Here is a 16653-nt window from a genome sequence, read left to right as displayed (position 1 = left end):
CATCCGAAGATGACTGCATTCCAGGACTCACTTGTGCACAAACATGGTGGTCCAACAAGACATTCTTGATCTTTCAGCAAAATTACACCAAGATGACTGAAGATAATTCTTCATGGTTCAGAAACTTGATTGATCACGAGAAAATCACAGTTCCAACCAGAAAAGACTCACGGATCCTAATTGCATGTTTTGTTTATGTGTCAACATGCAATTACAGAAAAACAAACACAGAACATGCCTTATGTGCCTGTAACTATCACAAGTTGCAAGAATGAATTTTTAATTGTTTAAATTTGTATATAGTGTGGGAGTAATTTAGAACTCCCAAAGGGGGAATTGAAGGAATACAAGTTTATTAAAAGGTTTAATCTAACTTCTAATACTATCATATATAAACTGAGAAAGTTCTGTTTGTTGAAGTTAGAATTTCAGGTTAGGATGGTAAATGATATCAGCTGTGAAACAGTTTCCAGCAAGAGAATCTGGCAAATCCTGTTTTCTCCATTGTAAGTTAAATGAGTCTGATCACTGAGACTTTCTTTAATGGCTCTGGAATGGCTCTTGGAACCAGAGTTCCTGGCCACTATCAGCATTTGAATAGTTATCCTGATTCCATTGGATTGGTAATGCCCTCAGAGTAGGGTGTGTTCGTACTACATTTGCATGCTTTGTTTGAATTTGTCTCCACCTCCAGAAGTCCCTCCTCTTAAAATGCCTATAATATACCATGTAAAGTTACTTTAATTTAGACGATGTTGGAATGACTGCAGCTACCGACAAGCAATAAAGAACTTCTGCTTGGAAAACTTCCACCGTCTCCTGGTCTGAGCTTCTAACTTTTCTACAAAGAAAAAGTTCACAACACCCTTATCCCTCAACAGAAGCCTGCACACCTTTCAGGTTTTGGAAATAATCCTGTAACTTCAAAGGGACCTATTCATGATGTAATCAGCTATTCTCCTGACATGCTACCTCTTTTAGACTTTGTATACAAAAGCATCGAACCAGCGACAGTAACTGGCGCTGTTGCTTAGTTGGTCAAAGCGCCTGTCTAGTAAACAGAAGATCATGGATTCGAATCCCAGCAGTGCCTATGCCACAGGATGTGGGCACCGCTCACTTAATCTTTTACATATGTAAATCTTTGCATGCTGAACAGTGTGCCTACAAAAGCATCGAACCAGCGACAATAACTGGCGCTGTTGCTTAGTTGGTCAAAGCGCCTGTCTCGTAAACAGGAGATCATGGGTTCAAATCCCAGCAGTGCCTTTGGCACAGGATATGGGAGTGCTTAACCTTTTCACATATGAAAGTCTTTGCATGACGAACTGTGTTTACCTGCACAAAACTGGAAAAACTAAGAAGTGCTGCGCATGCAATACTTCCCTGAAGTGTGTCATTTTATGGTACAATGGATAGAACTTTGGACTTCTGGGATGCGAATGGAGAAATTCCCTGGTTGTGGTTTTGAGTCCCACCAGAATAGTCAGTGGCCTCTTTTGCTCTGATGTCTCTGTGAGTCAGACATATGTTTAAAACTGGGGTCCACAAACTACTTCAGAAGCCTACCCTTCACATTCTGCTCATCTCCCTTATTGGACACACCCACGTCAGATCATAGATTACTCTACTAAGTAGCTCAATTAACCCTTTTGAAATAAGGTAAATAACGAAAATGTATAGCGTCTGGGAGGTTTCGAGAATGTTTTGAAAACCACTGGCTTAGGCCAGAATCTGCTACTTCCTATTGTTGAGATCCAGCCTCTGGATGTATTCAAAACAGTCTTTACAAATATGAATATATAATTCATGAAAAGCTTTCTGGATTTTGTCTTTCAGATCAGCTGAAAGCATAGCAGAGATTGCTTTCTATTTCTCCTAGCTGAGACAGAGTTTAGATGTATTGTAACTGGAGGTTCCAAAAACCTTTCAGAAACACGTATTGAGAGTTTCAGATATTCCCTCTTTCTTCAACAGAGCCCTGAATGCCCCTCGGGTTTTGGAAATAATCCCCTAACCTCTTTCATGATGTAATCAGCTATTTTCCTGACCTGCTACCTCTTTTAGACTTTTTATGGCAACACATTGTAGAAGGTTCAGCAAGTGGCGCTGTGGCTTAGTTGGTCAAAGCGCCTGTCTAGTAAACAGGAGATCCTGGGTTCGAATCCCAGCAGTGCCTATGGCAGTGGATGTGGGCACCGCTCACTTAATCTTTTACATATGTAAATCTTTGCATGCTGAACAGTGTGCATCTGCACAAACTGTGGAAATCTAAGAAGTGATGTGCATGCAATAGCGTCTTAAAGCTTGTCATTTGTGGCTCTGTGGCGCAATGGATAGCGCATTGGACTTCTAGATTGTGAATGGAGATATTCAAAGGTTGTGGGTTCGAGTCCCACCAGAGTCGTGCATACCCTCTTTTGCTCAGATGTCTTTGTGTTGGACAAGCATATGCTTAAAACTTGAATCCACAAACTACTTCAGAAGCATACCCTTCACGTTCTGCTTATTTCCCTTATTGGACACACCCAACTCAGATCACAGAGTACTCTACTAATTAACTTAAGTCACCTATTTAAATAAGAATAGGTTGAAATCCACTGGCCTAGGCCAAAATCTGCAACAACCTATTGTTGGCCACCTACCTAGAAAAAAAAGAAGAAAAAAAACACGCTTTCCATTTCTCCAAGCTGAAACAGCATTTAGATGTATCGTAACTAGAGGTTCCCGAAACATTTGAGACACGAGTACTGAGAGTTTCGATCCAGAAATAAATGGCTTGAGATATTCCCTGGTCCCTTGAAGGAATACAAGTTTATTAAAAGGTTTAATCTAACTTCTAATACTATCATATATAAACTGAGAAAGTTCTGTTTGTTGAAGTTAGCATTTCAGGTTAGGATGGTAAATGATATCAGCTGTGAAACAGTTTCCAGCAAGAGAATCTGGCAAATCCTGTTTTCTCCATTGTAAGTTAAATGAGTCTGATCACTGAGACTTTCTTTAATGGCTCTGAGATGGCTCTTGGAACCAGAGTTCCTGGCCACTATCAGCATTTGAATAGTTATGCTGATTCCATTGGATTGGTAATGCCCTCAGAGTAGGGTGTGTTCGTACTACATTTGCATGCTTTGTTTGAATTTATCTCCACCTCCAGAAGTCCCTCCTCTTAAAATGCCTATAATATACCATGTAAAGTTACTTTAATTTAGACGATGTTGGAATGACTGCAGCTACCGACAAGCAATAAAGAACTTCTGCTTGGAAAACTTCCACCCTCTCCTGGTCTGAGCTTCTAACTTTTCTACAAAGAAAAAGATCACTACAGATGGTGCCGTGACCCGGATATAATTAACTTCACCTGAATCCAGATTGGAATTCAAGCTCAAAGATCTGACTGCATTCCAGAGAGAATCTTACCTGAATACAGAACTGAAATCTCCACTCAACAAAGACTGAGTTCCAGAACTGAAATCTCCACTCAACAAAGACTGAGTTCCAGAACTGAAATCTCCACTCAACAAAGACTGAGTTCCAGAACTGACTCCTGAAACTTCAAAGCTCAACAAAGAACAAACTTTTTTTGGCTGAGTTCCAGACGGAATCCTTTCCGTACAAACAACGATTTAGTGAGTTTCACTCTATTCAAAGAACCACTGAAGACCAGTACAAATCTCTGCGCCGTCAGAGAACAGTTATCAGACAGCTGCAGTGTCTGGCTAACAAAGTTACCCTTTAAAAGTTTATTTTAAAGATGAAAGTATAGCCTCTACATTGCTAGAGAAGGTATCCTCTAAAGTTAGGGAAGGTTAACATTACGTGTCAATATTGGTGAACCTCTGTTCAAACAGGGATGTGTTTATCCTCTTAAAGTTAGGAAGGTGAAAGATCCTTTGCATTTCCTTTTAGAGAAGATTAGCGTAACGTGCTAATATTTTCTGTGTTACCCTTTGCTCTGGGTAAGGAAGGTTAACTGTGTTATCGAGTGTAGCCTCTTTTGATCAGAGAAGATTTAGTGTTTTTGTTTGTTTTATCCTCTAAAAGTTAAGAAGGTGAAAGATCCTTTGCATTTTTCTTTTAGGGAAGATTAGCGTAACATGCTAATAGTTTGTGATGTGTTGGTAACAAGGAAGTTTAACAAGATTTGATCTGTGTTAAGTATACCCTCTGTTGATCAGAGAAGTTTATTTTTTGATTGTGTGGTAACAAAAGAAATCCACAAAATGGTTAGAAGAAATGCTAGGCTAGTTCCATCAACTGAGAAAAATTGACTAGCTAGCCCTTTATGGACAGACAGTGAGTTCAAGTCATTGTTAGGAGAGAAAATGGATTCCATAATGACTGAGTCAGTTAGATTGGATTTGACAAAGAAATTTGGTATTGATCCAGACAAAGTTTGGTCTATTGAAGAATGCAAGAAGGTGTTAGGTGCATGTATCAGAAAGAAAAACATGAAAGGCATAATCTGTTGCCATAGAGAATATAGCTTATCCATTGCACAAGAACAAACTAGGTGTATTGATAAATTAAAAGAACAGAACAAACAAATGCACACTAAGGTGGGCCATAACAAGGCCTCAACCAAATGTGACTCAGAAGACCAACAGTCAGATGAAACTTATCCTGACTGATAAGCCTGTAGATTCAGTAAAGGTATGTGTTGCAAGAAGATCTCAGGGAATTGAGGGAACTGAAAGTGTTCCTCCCAACTCTTCTGTTGTCCAAAACCAAACTGTTGCCAAAGCACTCGGACCTAGAGACATAGAAAGACTATCCCAAAGCTTACCTTCAGTACGCACAGATTTTTCTGAATTTAGAAGGGCATTGATCAGTAAAATGCGTCTTTACGACATGTCGTTGGCAGAAGTCACACAGCTGATGTCACAAATTCTAACTGAATCTGAATTCAACAGTTTTGAGTCTGCTGTTACTTCTGAACTACAACATGCCAGAAAAGATGAATTGAGAGAGGGAGTTCTGAAAGCGTTGAAGAACATTGTTGGACCCAAAATTGACTGGTCGAAGATCACTAGTTGTTTACAGAAGAAGGGTGAAACTGTTAGTGAGTACACTCAAAGATTTTGCCAGTCAGCAGCAGCGTACAGTGGTATAGCTGACACTTCAGAGAAGGTGTTAGAAGATAATGGTCCCCTAGTTCGCACATGGTTTGATGGTCTGTTGTCAGAACATAGAAAAGCATTGCCTTTCTTAGACTTAACATGGTCCACTAGAACCATACAAAACAACTTGGAGAGGTTAACTACTTGGGAAACAGATTCTGATGTCAAGGCAAGAGTAAAAATTGCAGCAGCATCCTTTAAGGTCAACACAGAGAATCAACAGAAACGCAAATGTCCTAAGAGAGAGGGCAGCAGTTGTTATTACTGTGGTAAACATGGACATTGGGGAAAGGAGTGTAGGAAAAACAAAAAGAACTTTAAACAAGTTAACAATGTTACTCAGCTCCTACTCAGTCTGCTTGCTACTCTGAAGCAGCCCGTCCCCTCGTCATTAAACTCGTTGGGCAGCTTGTTGATGTGTTAACCATTTGGGCTGTGAGTGCTTAATTTCCCCAGTAACTTCAAACAAAGATGAAAGACTTATTTTTGTTTAATAGAACAAAAGGAAAGTGACTGTCTCACCCTTCCTTTGGGGAACACCAAGTTAAGTAGACTCACAGCCTTAAATGTTATTTTACAGCACAGACCTTTCATCATTAAGTGTGTTAGGTCAGACTGTAAACGTAAAAAAAGCCCTCATGCAGTGTCCACAATAATGCCAAATATTGTCTTACAGCGTGCACCTGTCACAAATCCGTCCTCATGTATGCTGTCTGCTATGACTGAAGTTTTGTTAGAGGATGAAGGAGAAATTACTCACGATTGTGTTACGCTTACATATACACCTATGAGTGAAGTAAAAGAAAAAGGTAACAGACGAGCAGGTTATGCAGTAACGTCCACCACGGAAGTGTTAGCTTCAGGACGTCTTCCAGATCATTTTTCAGCTCAAGCTGCAGAACTAGTAGCCCTAACAAGAGCATGCACGCTAGCTTCAGGATCGGTTGCTAATATCTACACAGATTCCAGATATGCTTTTGGGGTAATTCATGATTTTGGTGTCAGGTTGAACGTGCAAACAGAACAATCAAAATCAGGCTAAGCAAAATGCATCAGGAAGGAGTACCATGGGTTGAAGCGTTGCCAGCAGTACTGTGTAGTATAAGAGCCTCACCTAACAGATCAGTAGGACTGAGCCCTCATGAGATTATTACTGGACGCCCAATGCAGATGCCAGGTGTGATTGATCTTAGAAATGCTGATGTACACATTGCCTCAGATGCCCTGATCACTTACTGTGAAAACCTCACAAAGGCAGTACAGAGTGCCAGAGAGAGAGTTGAGTCGTGTTGGCAGACTCCACCAGAAGGTGGACACACTATCATCCCAGGTCAATGGGTTATGATAAAGTCATTCAAAAACAAGCCATTAGAGCCTAAGTGCCACGGACCATATCAAGTGATGTTGATTACAGCTGCTGCAGTATTATGTCAGGGAAAGAAAACCTGGACTCATGTGTCACACTGTAAGGTTGTTCCTGCTCCAACAGGGATAGCATAGGACACAAACCAGTGGGGAGCCGAGGAAAGAACCGATTGCAACAGGCGTCGGGGGGCCAACCCTTCGGTGAAGAATCCCTCATAGGCCTTCCCATCCATTAATCCATCCTCATCTCACTGCGTTCTTTAGGTGTCATAATTAAGAAATAGGGAAGAAGGAACAACAATAGCAGACTCGGAAAAGTTTACAACCCTAGTGTTTGAACAAATACTGCTCTCCTGTCTTTTGTTTTCTCTCTTCCTCTGTGCAGATAACACTTGATGGCTGAACCGAGACCCATATGCACCGACCTCCTCGTCTGCGTATGAAGACATAACCTCAAGAAACAACTAGACCCACTCCCGAGCCAACTATCACAAAAGGATAGAGAAAAGAAAAAGAAAAAATAAATACACAACGCAGAGACTACGAAACCTTCAGTCATACATCGACATGATCAAGATTGTCCTACTACTACACATCATGAAGATCGCACAAAGTCCGGACTCCAGAAACAACATATTCTTAGAGCTGATGAATATGTCACAAATGCCTTGTTTGCTGGAAAGAAAGTGTGCATGTCACATCCGAAGATGACTGCATTCCAGGACTCACTTGTGCACAAACATGGTGGTCCAACAAGACATTCTTGATCTTTCAGCAAAATTACACCAAGATGACTGAAGATAATTCTTCATGGTTCAGAAACTTGATTGATCACGAGAAAATCACAGTTCCAACCAGAAAAGACTCACGGACCCTAATTGCATGTTTTGTTTATGTGTCAACATGCAATTACAGAAAAACAAACACAGAACATGCCTTATGTGCCTGTAACTATCACAAGTTGCAAGAATGAATTTTTAATTGTTTAAATTTGTATATAGTGTGGGAGTAATTTAGAACTCCCAAAGGGGGAATTGAAGGAATACAAGTTTATTAAAAGGTTTAATCTAACTTCTAATACTATCATATATAAACTGAGAAAGTTCTGTTTGTTGAAGTTAGAATTTCAGGTTAGGATGGTAAATGATATCAGCTGTGAAACAGTTTCCAGCAAGAGAATCTGGCAAATCCTGTTTTCTCCATTGTAAGTTAAATGAGTCTGATCACTGAGACTTTCTTTAATGGCTCTGGGATGGCTCTTGGAACCAGAGTTCCTGGCCACTATCAGCATTTGAATAGTTATCCTGATTCCATTGGATTGGTAATGCCCTCAGAGTAGGGTGTGTTCGTACTACATTTGCATGCTTTGTTTGAATTTGTCTCCACCTCCAGAAGTCCCTCCTCTTAAAATGCCTATAATATACCATGTAAAGTTACTTTAATTTAGACGATGTTGGAATGACTGCAGCTACCGACAAGCAATAAAGAACTTCTGCTTGGAAAACTTCCACCGTCTCCTGGTCTGAGCTTCTAACTTTTCTACAAAGAAAAAGTTCACAACACCCTTATCCCTCAACAGAAGCCTGCACACCTTTCAGGTTTTGGAAATAATCCTGTAACTTCAAAGGGACCTATTCATGATGTAATCAGCTATTCTCCTGACATGCTACCTCTTTTAGACTTTGTATACAAAAGCATCGAACCAGCGACAGTAACTGGCGCTGTTGCTTAGTTGGTCAAAGCGCCTGTCTAGTAAACAGAAGATCATGGATTCGAATCCCAGCAGTGCCTATGCCACAGGATGTGGGCTCCGCTCACTTAATCTTTTACATATGTAAATCTTTGCATGCTGAACAGTGTGCCTACAAAAGCATCGAACCAGCGACAATAACTGGCGCTGTTGCTTAGTTGGTCAAAGCGCCTGTCTCGTAAACAGGAGATCCTGGGTTCAAATCCCAGCAGTGCCTTTGGCACAGGATATGGGAGTGCTTAACCTTTTCACATATGAAAGTCTTTGCATGACGAACTGTGTTTACCTGCACAAAACTGGAAAAACTAAGAAGTGCTGCGCATGCAATACTTCCCTGAAGTGTGTCATTTTATGGTACAATGGATAGAACTTTGGACTTCTGGGATGCGAATGGAGAAATTCCCTGGTTGTGGTTTTGAGTCCCACCAGAATAGTCAGTGGCCTCTTTTGCTCTGATGTCTCTGTGAGTCAGACATATGTTTAAAACTGGGGTCCACAAACTACTTCAGAAGCCTACCCTTCACATTCTGCTCATCTCCCTTATTGGACACACCCACGTCAGATCATAGATTACTCTACTAAGTAGCTCAATTAACCCTTTTGAAATAAGGTAAATAACGAAAAAGTATAGCGTCTGGGAGGTTTCGAGAATGTTTTGAAAACCACTGGCTTAGGCCAGAATCTGCTACTTCCTATTGTTGAGATCCAGCCTCTGGATGTATTCAAAACAGTCTTTACAAATATGAATATATAATTCATGAAAAGCTTTCTGGATTTTGTCTTTCAGATCAGCTGAAAGCATAGCAGAGATTGCTTTCTATTTCTCCTAGCTGAGACAGAGTTTAGATGTATTGTAACTGGAGGTTCCAAAACCTTTCAGAAACACGTATTGAGAGTTTCAGATATTCCCTCTTTCTTCAACAGAGCCCTGAATGCCCCTCGGGTTTTGGAAATAATCCCCTAACCTCTTTCATGATGTAATCAGCTATTTTCCTGACCTGCTACCTCTTTTAGACTTTTTATGGCAACACATTGTAGAAGGTTCAGCAAGTGGCGCTGTGGCTTAGTTGGTCAAAGCGCCTGTCTAGTAAACAGGAGATCCTGGGTTCGAATCCCAGCAGTGCCTATGGCAGTGGATGTGGGCACCGCTCACTTAATCTTTTACATATGTAAATCTTTGCATGCTGAACAGTGTGCATCTGCACAAACTGTGGAAATCTAAGAAGTGATGTCCATGCAATAGCGTCTTAAAGCTTGTCATTTGTGGCTCTGTGGCGCAATGGATAGCGCATTGGACTTCTAGATTGTGAATGGAGATATTCAAAGGTTGTGGGTTCGAGTCCCACCAGAGTCGTGCATACCCTCTTTTGCTCAGATGTCTTTGTGTTGGACAAGCATATGCTTAAAACTTGAATCCACAAACTACTTCAGAAGCATACCCTTCACGTTCTGCTTATTTCCCTTATTGGACACACCCAACTCAGATCACAGAGTACTCTACTAATTAACTTAAGTCACCTATTTAAATAAGAATAGGTTGAAATCCACTGGCCTAGGCCAAAATCTGCAACAACCTATTGTTGGCCACCTACCTAGAAAAAAAAGAAGAAAAAAAAACACGCTTTCCATTTCTCCAAGCTGAAACAGCATTTAGATGTATCGTAACTAGAGGTTCCCGAAACATTTGAGACACGAGTACTGAGAGTTTCGATCCAGAAATAAATGGCTTGAGATATTCCCTGGTCCCTTGAAGGAATACAAGTTTATTAAAAGGTTTAATCTAACTTCTAATACTATCATATATAAACTGAGAAAGTTCTGTTTGTTGAAGTTAGCATTTCAGGTTAGGATGGTAAATGATATCAGCTGTGAAACAGTTTCCAGCAAGAGAATCTGGCAAATCCTGTTTTCTCCATTGTAAGTTAAATGAGTCTGATCACTGAGACTTTCTTTAATGGCTCTGAGATGGCTCTTGGAACCAGAGTTCCTGGCCACTATCAGCATTTGAATAGTTATGCTGATTCCATTGGATTGGTAATGCCCTCAGAGTAGGGTGTGTTCGTACTACATTTGCATGCTTTGTTTGAATTTATCTCCACCTCCAGAAGTCCCTCCTCTTAAAATGCCTATAATATACCATGTAAAGTTACTTTAATTTAGACGATGTTGGAATGACTGCAGCTACCGACAAGCAATAAAGAACTTCTGCTTGGAAAACTTCCACCCTCTCCTGGTCTGAGCTTCTAACTTTTCTACAAAGAAAAAGATCACTACAGATGGTGCCGTGACCCGGATATAATTAACTTCACCTGAATCCAGATTGGAATTCAAGCTCAAAGATCTGACTGCATTCCAGAGAGAATCTTACCTGAATACAGAACTGAAATCTCCACTCAACAAAGACTGAGTTCCAGAACTGAAATCTCCACTCAACAAAGACTGAGTTCCAGAACTGAAATCTCCACTCAACAAAGACTGAGTTCCAGAACTGACTCCTGAAACTTCAAAGCTCAACAAAGAACAAACTTTTTTTGGCTGAGTTCCAGACGGAATCCTTTCCGTACAAACAACGATTTAGTGAGTTTCACTCTATTCAAAGAACCACTGAAGACCAGTACAAATCTCTGCGCCGTCAGAGAACAGTTATCAGACAGCTGCAGTGTCTGGCTAACAAAGTTACCCTTTAAAAGTTTATTTTAAAGATGAAAGTATAGCCTCTACATTGCTAGAGAAGGTATCCTCTAAAGTTAGGGAAGGTTAACATTACGTGTCAATATTGGTGAACCTCTGTTCAAACAGGGATGTGTTTATCCTCTTAAAGTTAGGAAGGTGAAAGATCCTTTGCATTTCCTTTTAGAGAAGATTAGCGTAACGTGCTAATATTTTCTGTGTTACCCTTTGCTCTGGGTAAGGAAGGTTAACCCTTTAGGCGCCAGAGGTTTTTTCCTAAAACGTCCAATTTTGACATCTTAATTTCAAAAGTCTATATATTAAAAGTGATAAAAGATAGAGACTTTCTGTAAATTAGAGAAATATTAAGGATGACCCAAAGTTTATGTAGGGATTACATTTTCCCATCTAATTTGCATATTATGACGTCATATGGTGGCGGCAATCTTGGATTATAGAATTTTCATGAAAAGTCACGTTTAAATTATAAAATGCAGCACTTCTTTCCCGCCAAAATGTCCATCACCTTCTGTATGCTATATTGCACAATACTGAATGCTCAGGTATATATTAAGTATTAAACAAACTGTAAATCATTACTAATAAATGGTAGAAACAAACCGAATGCATGTAGTGGTTGGACTTTTGCTGTAGAGATACATTTACTAAATACAGTAGGCACTCTGATTCCATGTATGGGGCACATATATATTATTCATATGACATACAAACACAAGTAGACAAGACCTGTTTAGTTCAAACGCTCACTCGCCACGGCAAGGCACAGATCATGAGTGAGATGATACGAGCAGCGCGGCCAGATCTGCCTCGCGCGCGCGCCGAGTATGCACAGCTCGGACTACTTTCATTGTTATTGCGACTCCTCACCCTGCTTCCACGTTGCCTCCTAACTGTCCTGTGAACACTTCGACTTCGTCTAACATACCCAGTGGTATTAGACAAAGTCTCCACCACAATACTGTCGCCGCGATTGTGATGGCGAGAGGCTCTGATAACATGGCTCACTCGCACACTAGCTCCGCTTTTGATCGCACTGATTCAATGCGCTCTAACTCGAACATTTTGTATAGAAACATTACGTTTTTTTGAGTCGGGGGTGAAGAATGACATGTCTGCCATCCAGTGGAGGGGATGTCGAACGAAATTTGACACCCAATTTGAAAAAAATCGGCCGTTTTATCCAATGTGCGATCTTGTCGAGTAAACTCGACCGTGGCGCCTAGAGGGTTAACTGTGTTATCGAGTGTAGCCTCTTTTGATCAGAGAAGATTTAGTGTTTTTGTTTGTTTTATCCTCTAAAAGTTAAGAAGGTGAAAGATCCTTTGCATTTTTCTTTTAGGGAAGATTAGCGTAACATGCTAATAGTTTGTGATGTGTTGGTAACAAGGAAGTTTAACAAGATTTGATCTGTGTTAAGTATACCCTCTGTTGATCAGAGAAGTTTATTTTTTGATTGTGTGGTAACAAAAGAAATCCACAAAATGGTTAGAAGAAATGCTAGGCTAGTTCCATCAACTGAGAAAAATTGACTAGCTAGCCCTTTATGGACAGACAGTGAGTTCAAGTCATTGTTAGGAGAGAAAATGGATTCCATAATGACTGAGTCAGTTAGATTGGATTTGACAAAGAAATTTGGTATTGATCCAGACAAAGTTTGGTCTATTGAAGAATGCAAGAAGGTGTTAGGTGCATGTATCAGAAAGAAAAACATGAAAGGCATAATCTGTTGCCATAGAGAATATAGCTTATCCATTGCACAAGAACAAACTAGGTGTATTGATAAATTAAAAGAACAGAACAAACAAATGCACACTAAGGTGGGCCATAACAAGGCCTCAACCAAATGTGACTCAGAAGACCAACAGTCAGATGAAACTTATCCTGACTGATAAGCCTGTAGATTCAGTAAAGGTATGTGTTGCAAGAAGATCTCAGGGAATTGAGGGAACTGAAAGTGTTCCTCCCAACTCTTCTGTTGTCCAAAACCAAACTGTTGCCAAAGCACTCGGACCTAGAGACATAGAAAGACTATCCCAAAGCTTACCTTCAGTACGCACAGATTTTTCTGAATTTAGAAGGGCATTGATCAGTAAAATGCGTCTTTACGACATGTCGTTGGCAGAAGTCACACAGCTGATGTCACAAATTCTAACTGAATCTGAATTCAACAGTTTTGAGTCTGCTGTTACTTCTGAACTACAACATGCCAGAAAAGATGAATTGAGAGAGGGAGTTCTGAAAGCGTTGAAGAACATTGTTGGACCCAAAATTGACTGGTCGAAGATCACTAGTTGTTTACAGAAGAAGGGTGAAACTGTTAGTGAGTACACTCAAAGATTTTGCCAGTCAGCAGCAGCGTACAGTGGTATAGCTGACACTTCAGAGAAGGTGTTAGAAGATAATGGTCCCCTAGTTCGCACATGGTTTGATGGTCTGTTGTCAGAACATAGAAAAGCATTGCCTTTCTTAGACTTAACATGGTCCACTAGAACCATACAAAACAACTTGGAGAGGTTAACTACTTGGGAAACAGATTCTGATGTCAAGGCAAGAGTAAAAATTGCAGCAGCATCCTTTAAGGTCAACACAGAGAATCAACAGAAACGCAAATGTCCTAAGAGAGAGGGCAGCAGTTGTTATTACTGTGGTAAACATGGACATTGGGGAAAGGAGTGTAGGAAAAACAAAAAGAACTTTAAACAAGTTAACAATGTTACTCAGCTCCTACTCAGTCTGCTTGCTACTCTGAAGCAGCCCGTCCCCTCGTCATTAAACTCGTTGGGCAGCTTGTTGATGTGTTAACCATTTGGGCTGTGAGTGCTTAATTTCCCCAGTAACTTCAAACAAAGATGAAAGACTTATTTTTGTTTAATAGAACAAAAGGAAAGTGACTGTCTCACCCTTCCTTTGGGGAACACCAAGTTAAGTAGACTCACAGCCTTAAATGTTATTTTACAGCACAGACCTTTCATCATTAAGTGTGTTAGGTCAGACTGTAAACGTAAAAAAAGCCCTCATGCAGTGTCCACAATAATGCCAAATATTGTCTTACAGCGTGCACCTGTCACAAATCCGTCCTCATGTATGCTGTCTGCTATGACTGAAGTTTTGTTAGAGGATGAAGGAGAAATTACTCACGATTGTGTTACGCTTACATATACACCTATGAGTGAAGTAAAAGAAAAAGGTAACAGACGAGCAGGTTATGCAGTAACGTCCACCACGGAAGTGTTAGCTTCAGGACGTCTTCCAGATCATTTTTCAGCTCAAGCTGCAGAACTAGTAGCCCTAACAAGAGCATGCACGCTAGCTTCAGGATCGGTTGCTAATATCTACACAGATTCCAGATATGCTTTTGGGGTAATTAATGATTTTGGTGTCAGGTTGAACGTGCAAACAGAACAATCAAAATCAGGCTAAGCAAAATGCATCAGGAAGGAGTACCATGGGTTGAAGCGTTGCCAGCAGTACTGTGTAGTATAAGAGCCTCACCTAACAGATCAGTAGGACTGAGCCCTCATGAGATTATTACTGGACGCCCAATGCAGATGCCAGGTGTGATTGATCTTAGAAATGCTGATGTACACATTGCCTCAGATGCCCTGATCACTTACTGTGAAAACCTCACAAAGGCAGTACAGAGTGCCAGAGAGAGAGTTGAGTCGTGTTGGCAGACTCCACCAGAAGGTGGACACACTATCATCCCAGGTCAATGGGTTATGATAAAGTCATTCAAAAACAAGCCATTAGAGCCTAAGTGGCACGGACCATATCAAGTGATGTTGATTACAGCTGCTGCAGTATTATGTCAGGGAAAGAAAACCTGGACTCATGTGTCACACTGTAAGGTTGTTCCTGCTCCAACAGGGATAGCATAGGACACAAACCAGTGGGGAGCCGAGGAAAGAACCGATTGCAACAGGCGTCGGGGGGCCAACCCTTCGGTGAAGAATCCCTCATAGGCCTTCCCATCCATTAATCCATCCTCATCTCACTGCGTTCTTTAGGTGTCATAATTAAGAAATAGGGAAGAAGGAACAACAATAGCAGACTCGGAAAAGTTTACAACCCTAGTGTTTGAACAAATACTGCTCTCCTGTCTTTTGTTTTCTCTCTTCCTCTGTGCAGATAACACTTGATGGCTGAACCGAGACCCATATGCACCGACCTCCTCGTCTGCGTATGAAGACATAACCTCAAGAAACAACTAGACCCACTCCCGAGCCAACTATCACAAAAGGATAGAGAAAAGAAAAAGAAAAAATAAATACACAACGCAGAGACTACGAAACCTTCAGTCATACATCGACATGATCAAGATTGTCCTACTACTACACATCATGAAGATCGCACAAAGTCCGGACTCCAGAAACAACATATTCTTAGAGCTGATGAATATGTCACAAATGCCTTGTTTGCTGGAAAGAAAGTGTGCATGTCACATCCGAAGATGACTGCATTCCAGGACTCACTTGTGCACAAACATGGTGGTCCAACAAGACATTCTTGATCTTTCAGCAAAATTACACCAAGATGACTGAAGATAATTCTTCATGGTTCAGAAACTTGATTGATCACGAGAAAATCACAGTTCCAACCAGAAAAGACTCACGGACCCTAATTGCATGTTTTGTTTATGTGTCAACATGCAATTACAGAAAAACAAACACAGAACATGCCTTATGTGCCTGTAACTATCACAAGTTGCAAGAATGAATTTTTAATTGTTTAAATTTGTATATAGTGTGGGAGTAATTTAGAACTCCCAAAGGGGGAATTGAAGGAATACAAGTTTATTAAAAGGTTTAATCTAACTTCTAATACTATCATATATAAACTGAGAAAGTTCTGTTTGTTGAAGTTAGAATTTCAGGTTAGGATGGTAAATGATATCAGCTGTGAAACAGTTTCCAGCAAGAGAATCTGGCAAATCCTGTTTTCTCCATTGTAAGTTAAATGAGTCTGATCACTGAGACTTTCTTTAATGGCTCTGGGATGGCTCTTGGAACCAGAGTTCCTGGCCACTATCAGCATTTGAATAGTTATCCTGATTCCATTGGATTGGTAATGCCCTCAGAGTAGGGTGTGTTCGTACTACATTTGCATGCTTTGTTTGAATTTGTCTCCACCTCCAGAAGTCCCTCCTCTTAAAATGCCTATAATATACCATGTAAAGTTACTTTAATTTAGACGATGTTGGAATGACTGCAGCTACCGACAAGCAATAAAGAACTTCTGCTTGGAAAACTTCCACCGTCTCCTGGTCTGAGCTTCTAACTTTTCTACAAAGAAAAAGTTCACAACACCCTTATCCCTCAACAGAAGCCTGCACACCTTTCAGGTTTTGGAAATAATCCTGTAACTTCAAAGGGACCTATTCATGATGTAATCAGCTATTCTCCTGACATGCTACCTCTTTTAGACTTTGTATACAAAAGCATCGAACCAGCGACAGTAACTGGCGCTGTTGCTTAGTTGGTCAAAGCGCCTGTCTAGTAAACAGAAGATCATGGATTCGAATCCCAGCAGTGCCTATGCCACAGGATGTGGGCACCGCTCACTTAATCTTTTACATATGTAAATCTTTGCATGCTGAACAGTGTGCCTACAAAAGCATCGAACCAGCGACAATAACTGGCGCTGTTGCTTAGTTGGTCAAAGCGCCTGTCTCGTAAACAGGAGATCCTGGGTTCAAATCCCAGCAGTGCCTTTGGCACAGGATATGGG

At 40.6% G+C, this 16653-nt stretch overlaps 7 non-coding genes across 7 annotated transcripts; all 7 read left to right on the top strand.

Moving 5' to 3' along the window:
- The first annotated feature begins 1195 nt into the window (after positions 1 to 1195).
- Positions 1196 to 1269, top strand: trnat-cgu (transfer RNA threonine (anticodon CGU)). The gene has a single exon. It is a non-coding gene; the product is annotated as a tRNA-Thr (tRNA).
- Positions 1270 to 2105: 836 nt separating this feature from the next.
- Positions 2106 to 2179, top strand: trnat-agu (transfer RNA threonine (anticodon AGU)). Its single transcript has one exon. It is a non-coding gene; the product is annotated as a tRNA-Thr (tRNA).
- Positions 2180 to 2318: 139 nt separating this feature from the next.
- Positions 2319 to 2407, top strand: trnar-ucu (transfer RNA arginine (anticodon UCU)). The gene is given in 2 exon segments: positions 2319 to 2355; positions 2372 to 2407. It is a non-coding gene; the product is annotated as a tRNA-Arg (tRNA).
- Positions 2408 to 8378: 5971 nt separating this feature from the next.
- On the top strand, positions 8379 to 8452 carry trnat-cgu (transfer RNA threonine (anticodon CGU)). The gene has a single exon. It is a non-coding gene; the product is annotated as a tRNA-Thr (tRNA).
- Positions 8453 to 9287: 835 nt separating this feature from the next.
- On the top strand, positions 9288 to 9361 carry trnat-agu (transfer RNA threonine (anticodon AGU)). Its single transcript has one exon. It is a non-coding gene; the product is annotated as a tRNA-Thr (tRNA).
- A 139-nt stretch (positions 9362 to 9500) lies between these two features.
- Positions 9501 to 9589, top strand: trnar-ucu (transfer RNA arginine (anticodon UCU)). Its single transcript is given in 2 exon segments — positions 9501 to 9537; positions 9554 to 9589. It is a non-coding gene; the product is annotated as a tRNA-Arg (tRNA).
- A 6973-nt stretch (positions 9590 to 16562) lies between these two features.
- Positions 16563 to 16636, top strand: trnat-cgu (transfer RNA threonine (anticodon CGU)). The gene has a single exon. It is a non-coding gene; the product is annotated as a tRNA-Thr (tRNA).
- The last annotated feature ends 17 nt before the right edge of the window (positions 16637 to 16653 follow it).

The sequence above is a fragment of the Siphateles boraxobius genome, unplaced genomic scaffold (assembly GCF_051911475.1).
Source record: "Siphateles boraxobius isolate OS27281-9 unplaced genomic scaffold, OSU_SipBor_1 51, whole genome shotgun sequence".
Classification (NCBI taxonomy): domain Eukaryota; kingdom Metazoa; phylum Chordata; class Actinopteri; order Cypriniformes; family Leuciscidae; genus Siphateles; species Siphateles boraxobius.
Note: the sequence above shows the minus strand (reverse complement) of the source record. Positions and strands in the feature narration are given on the sequence as shown.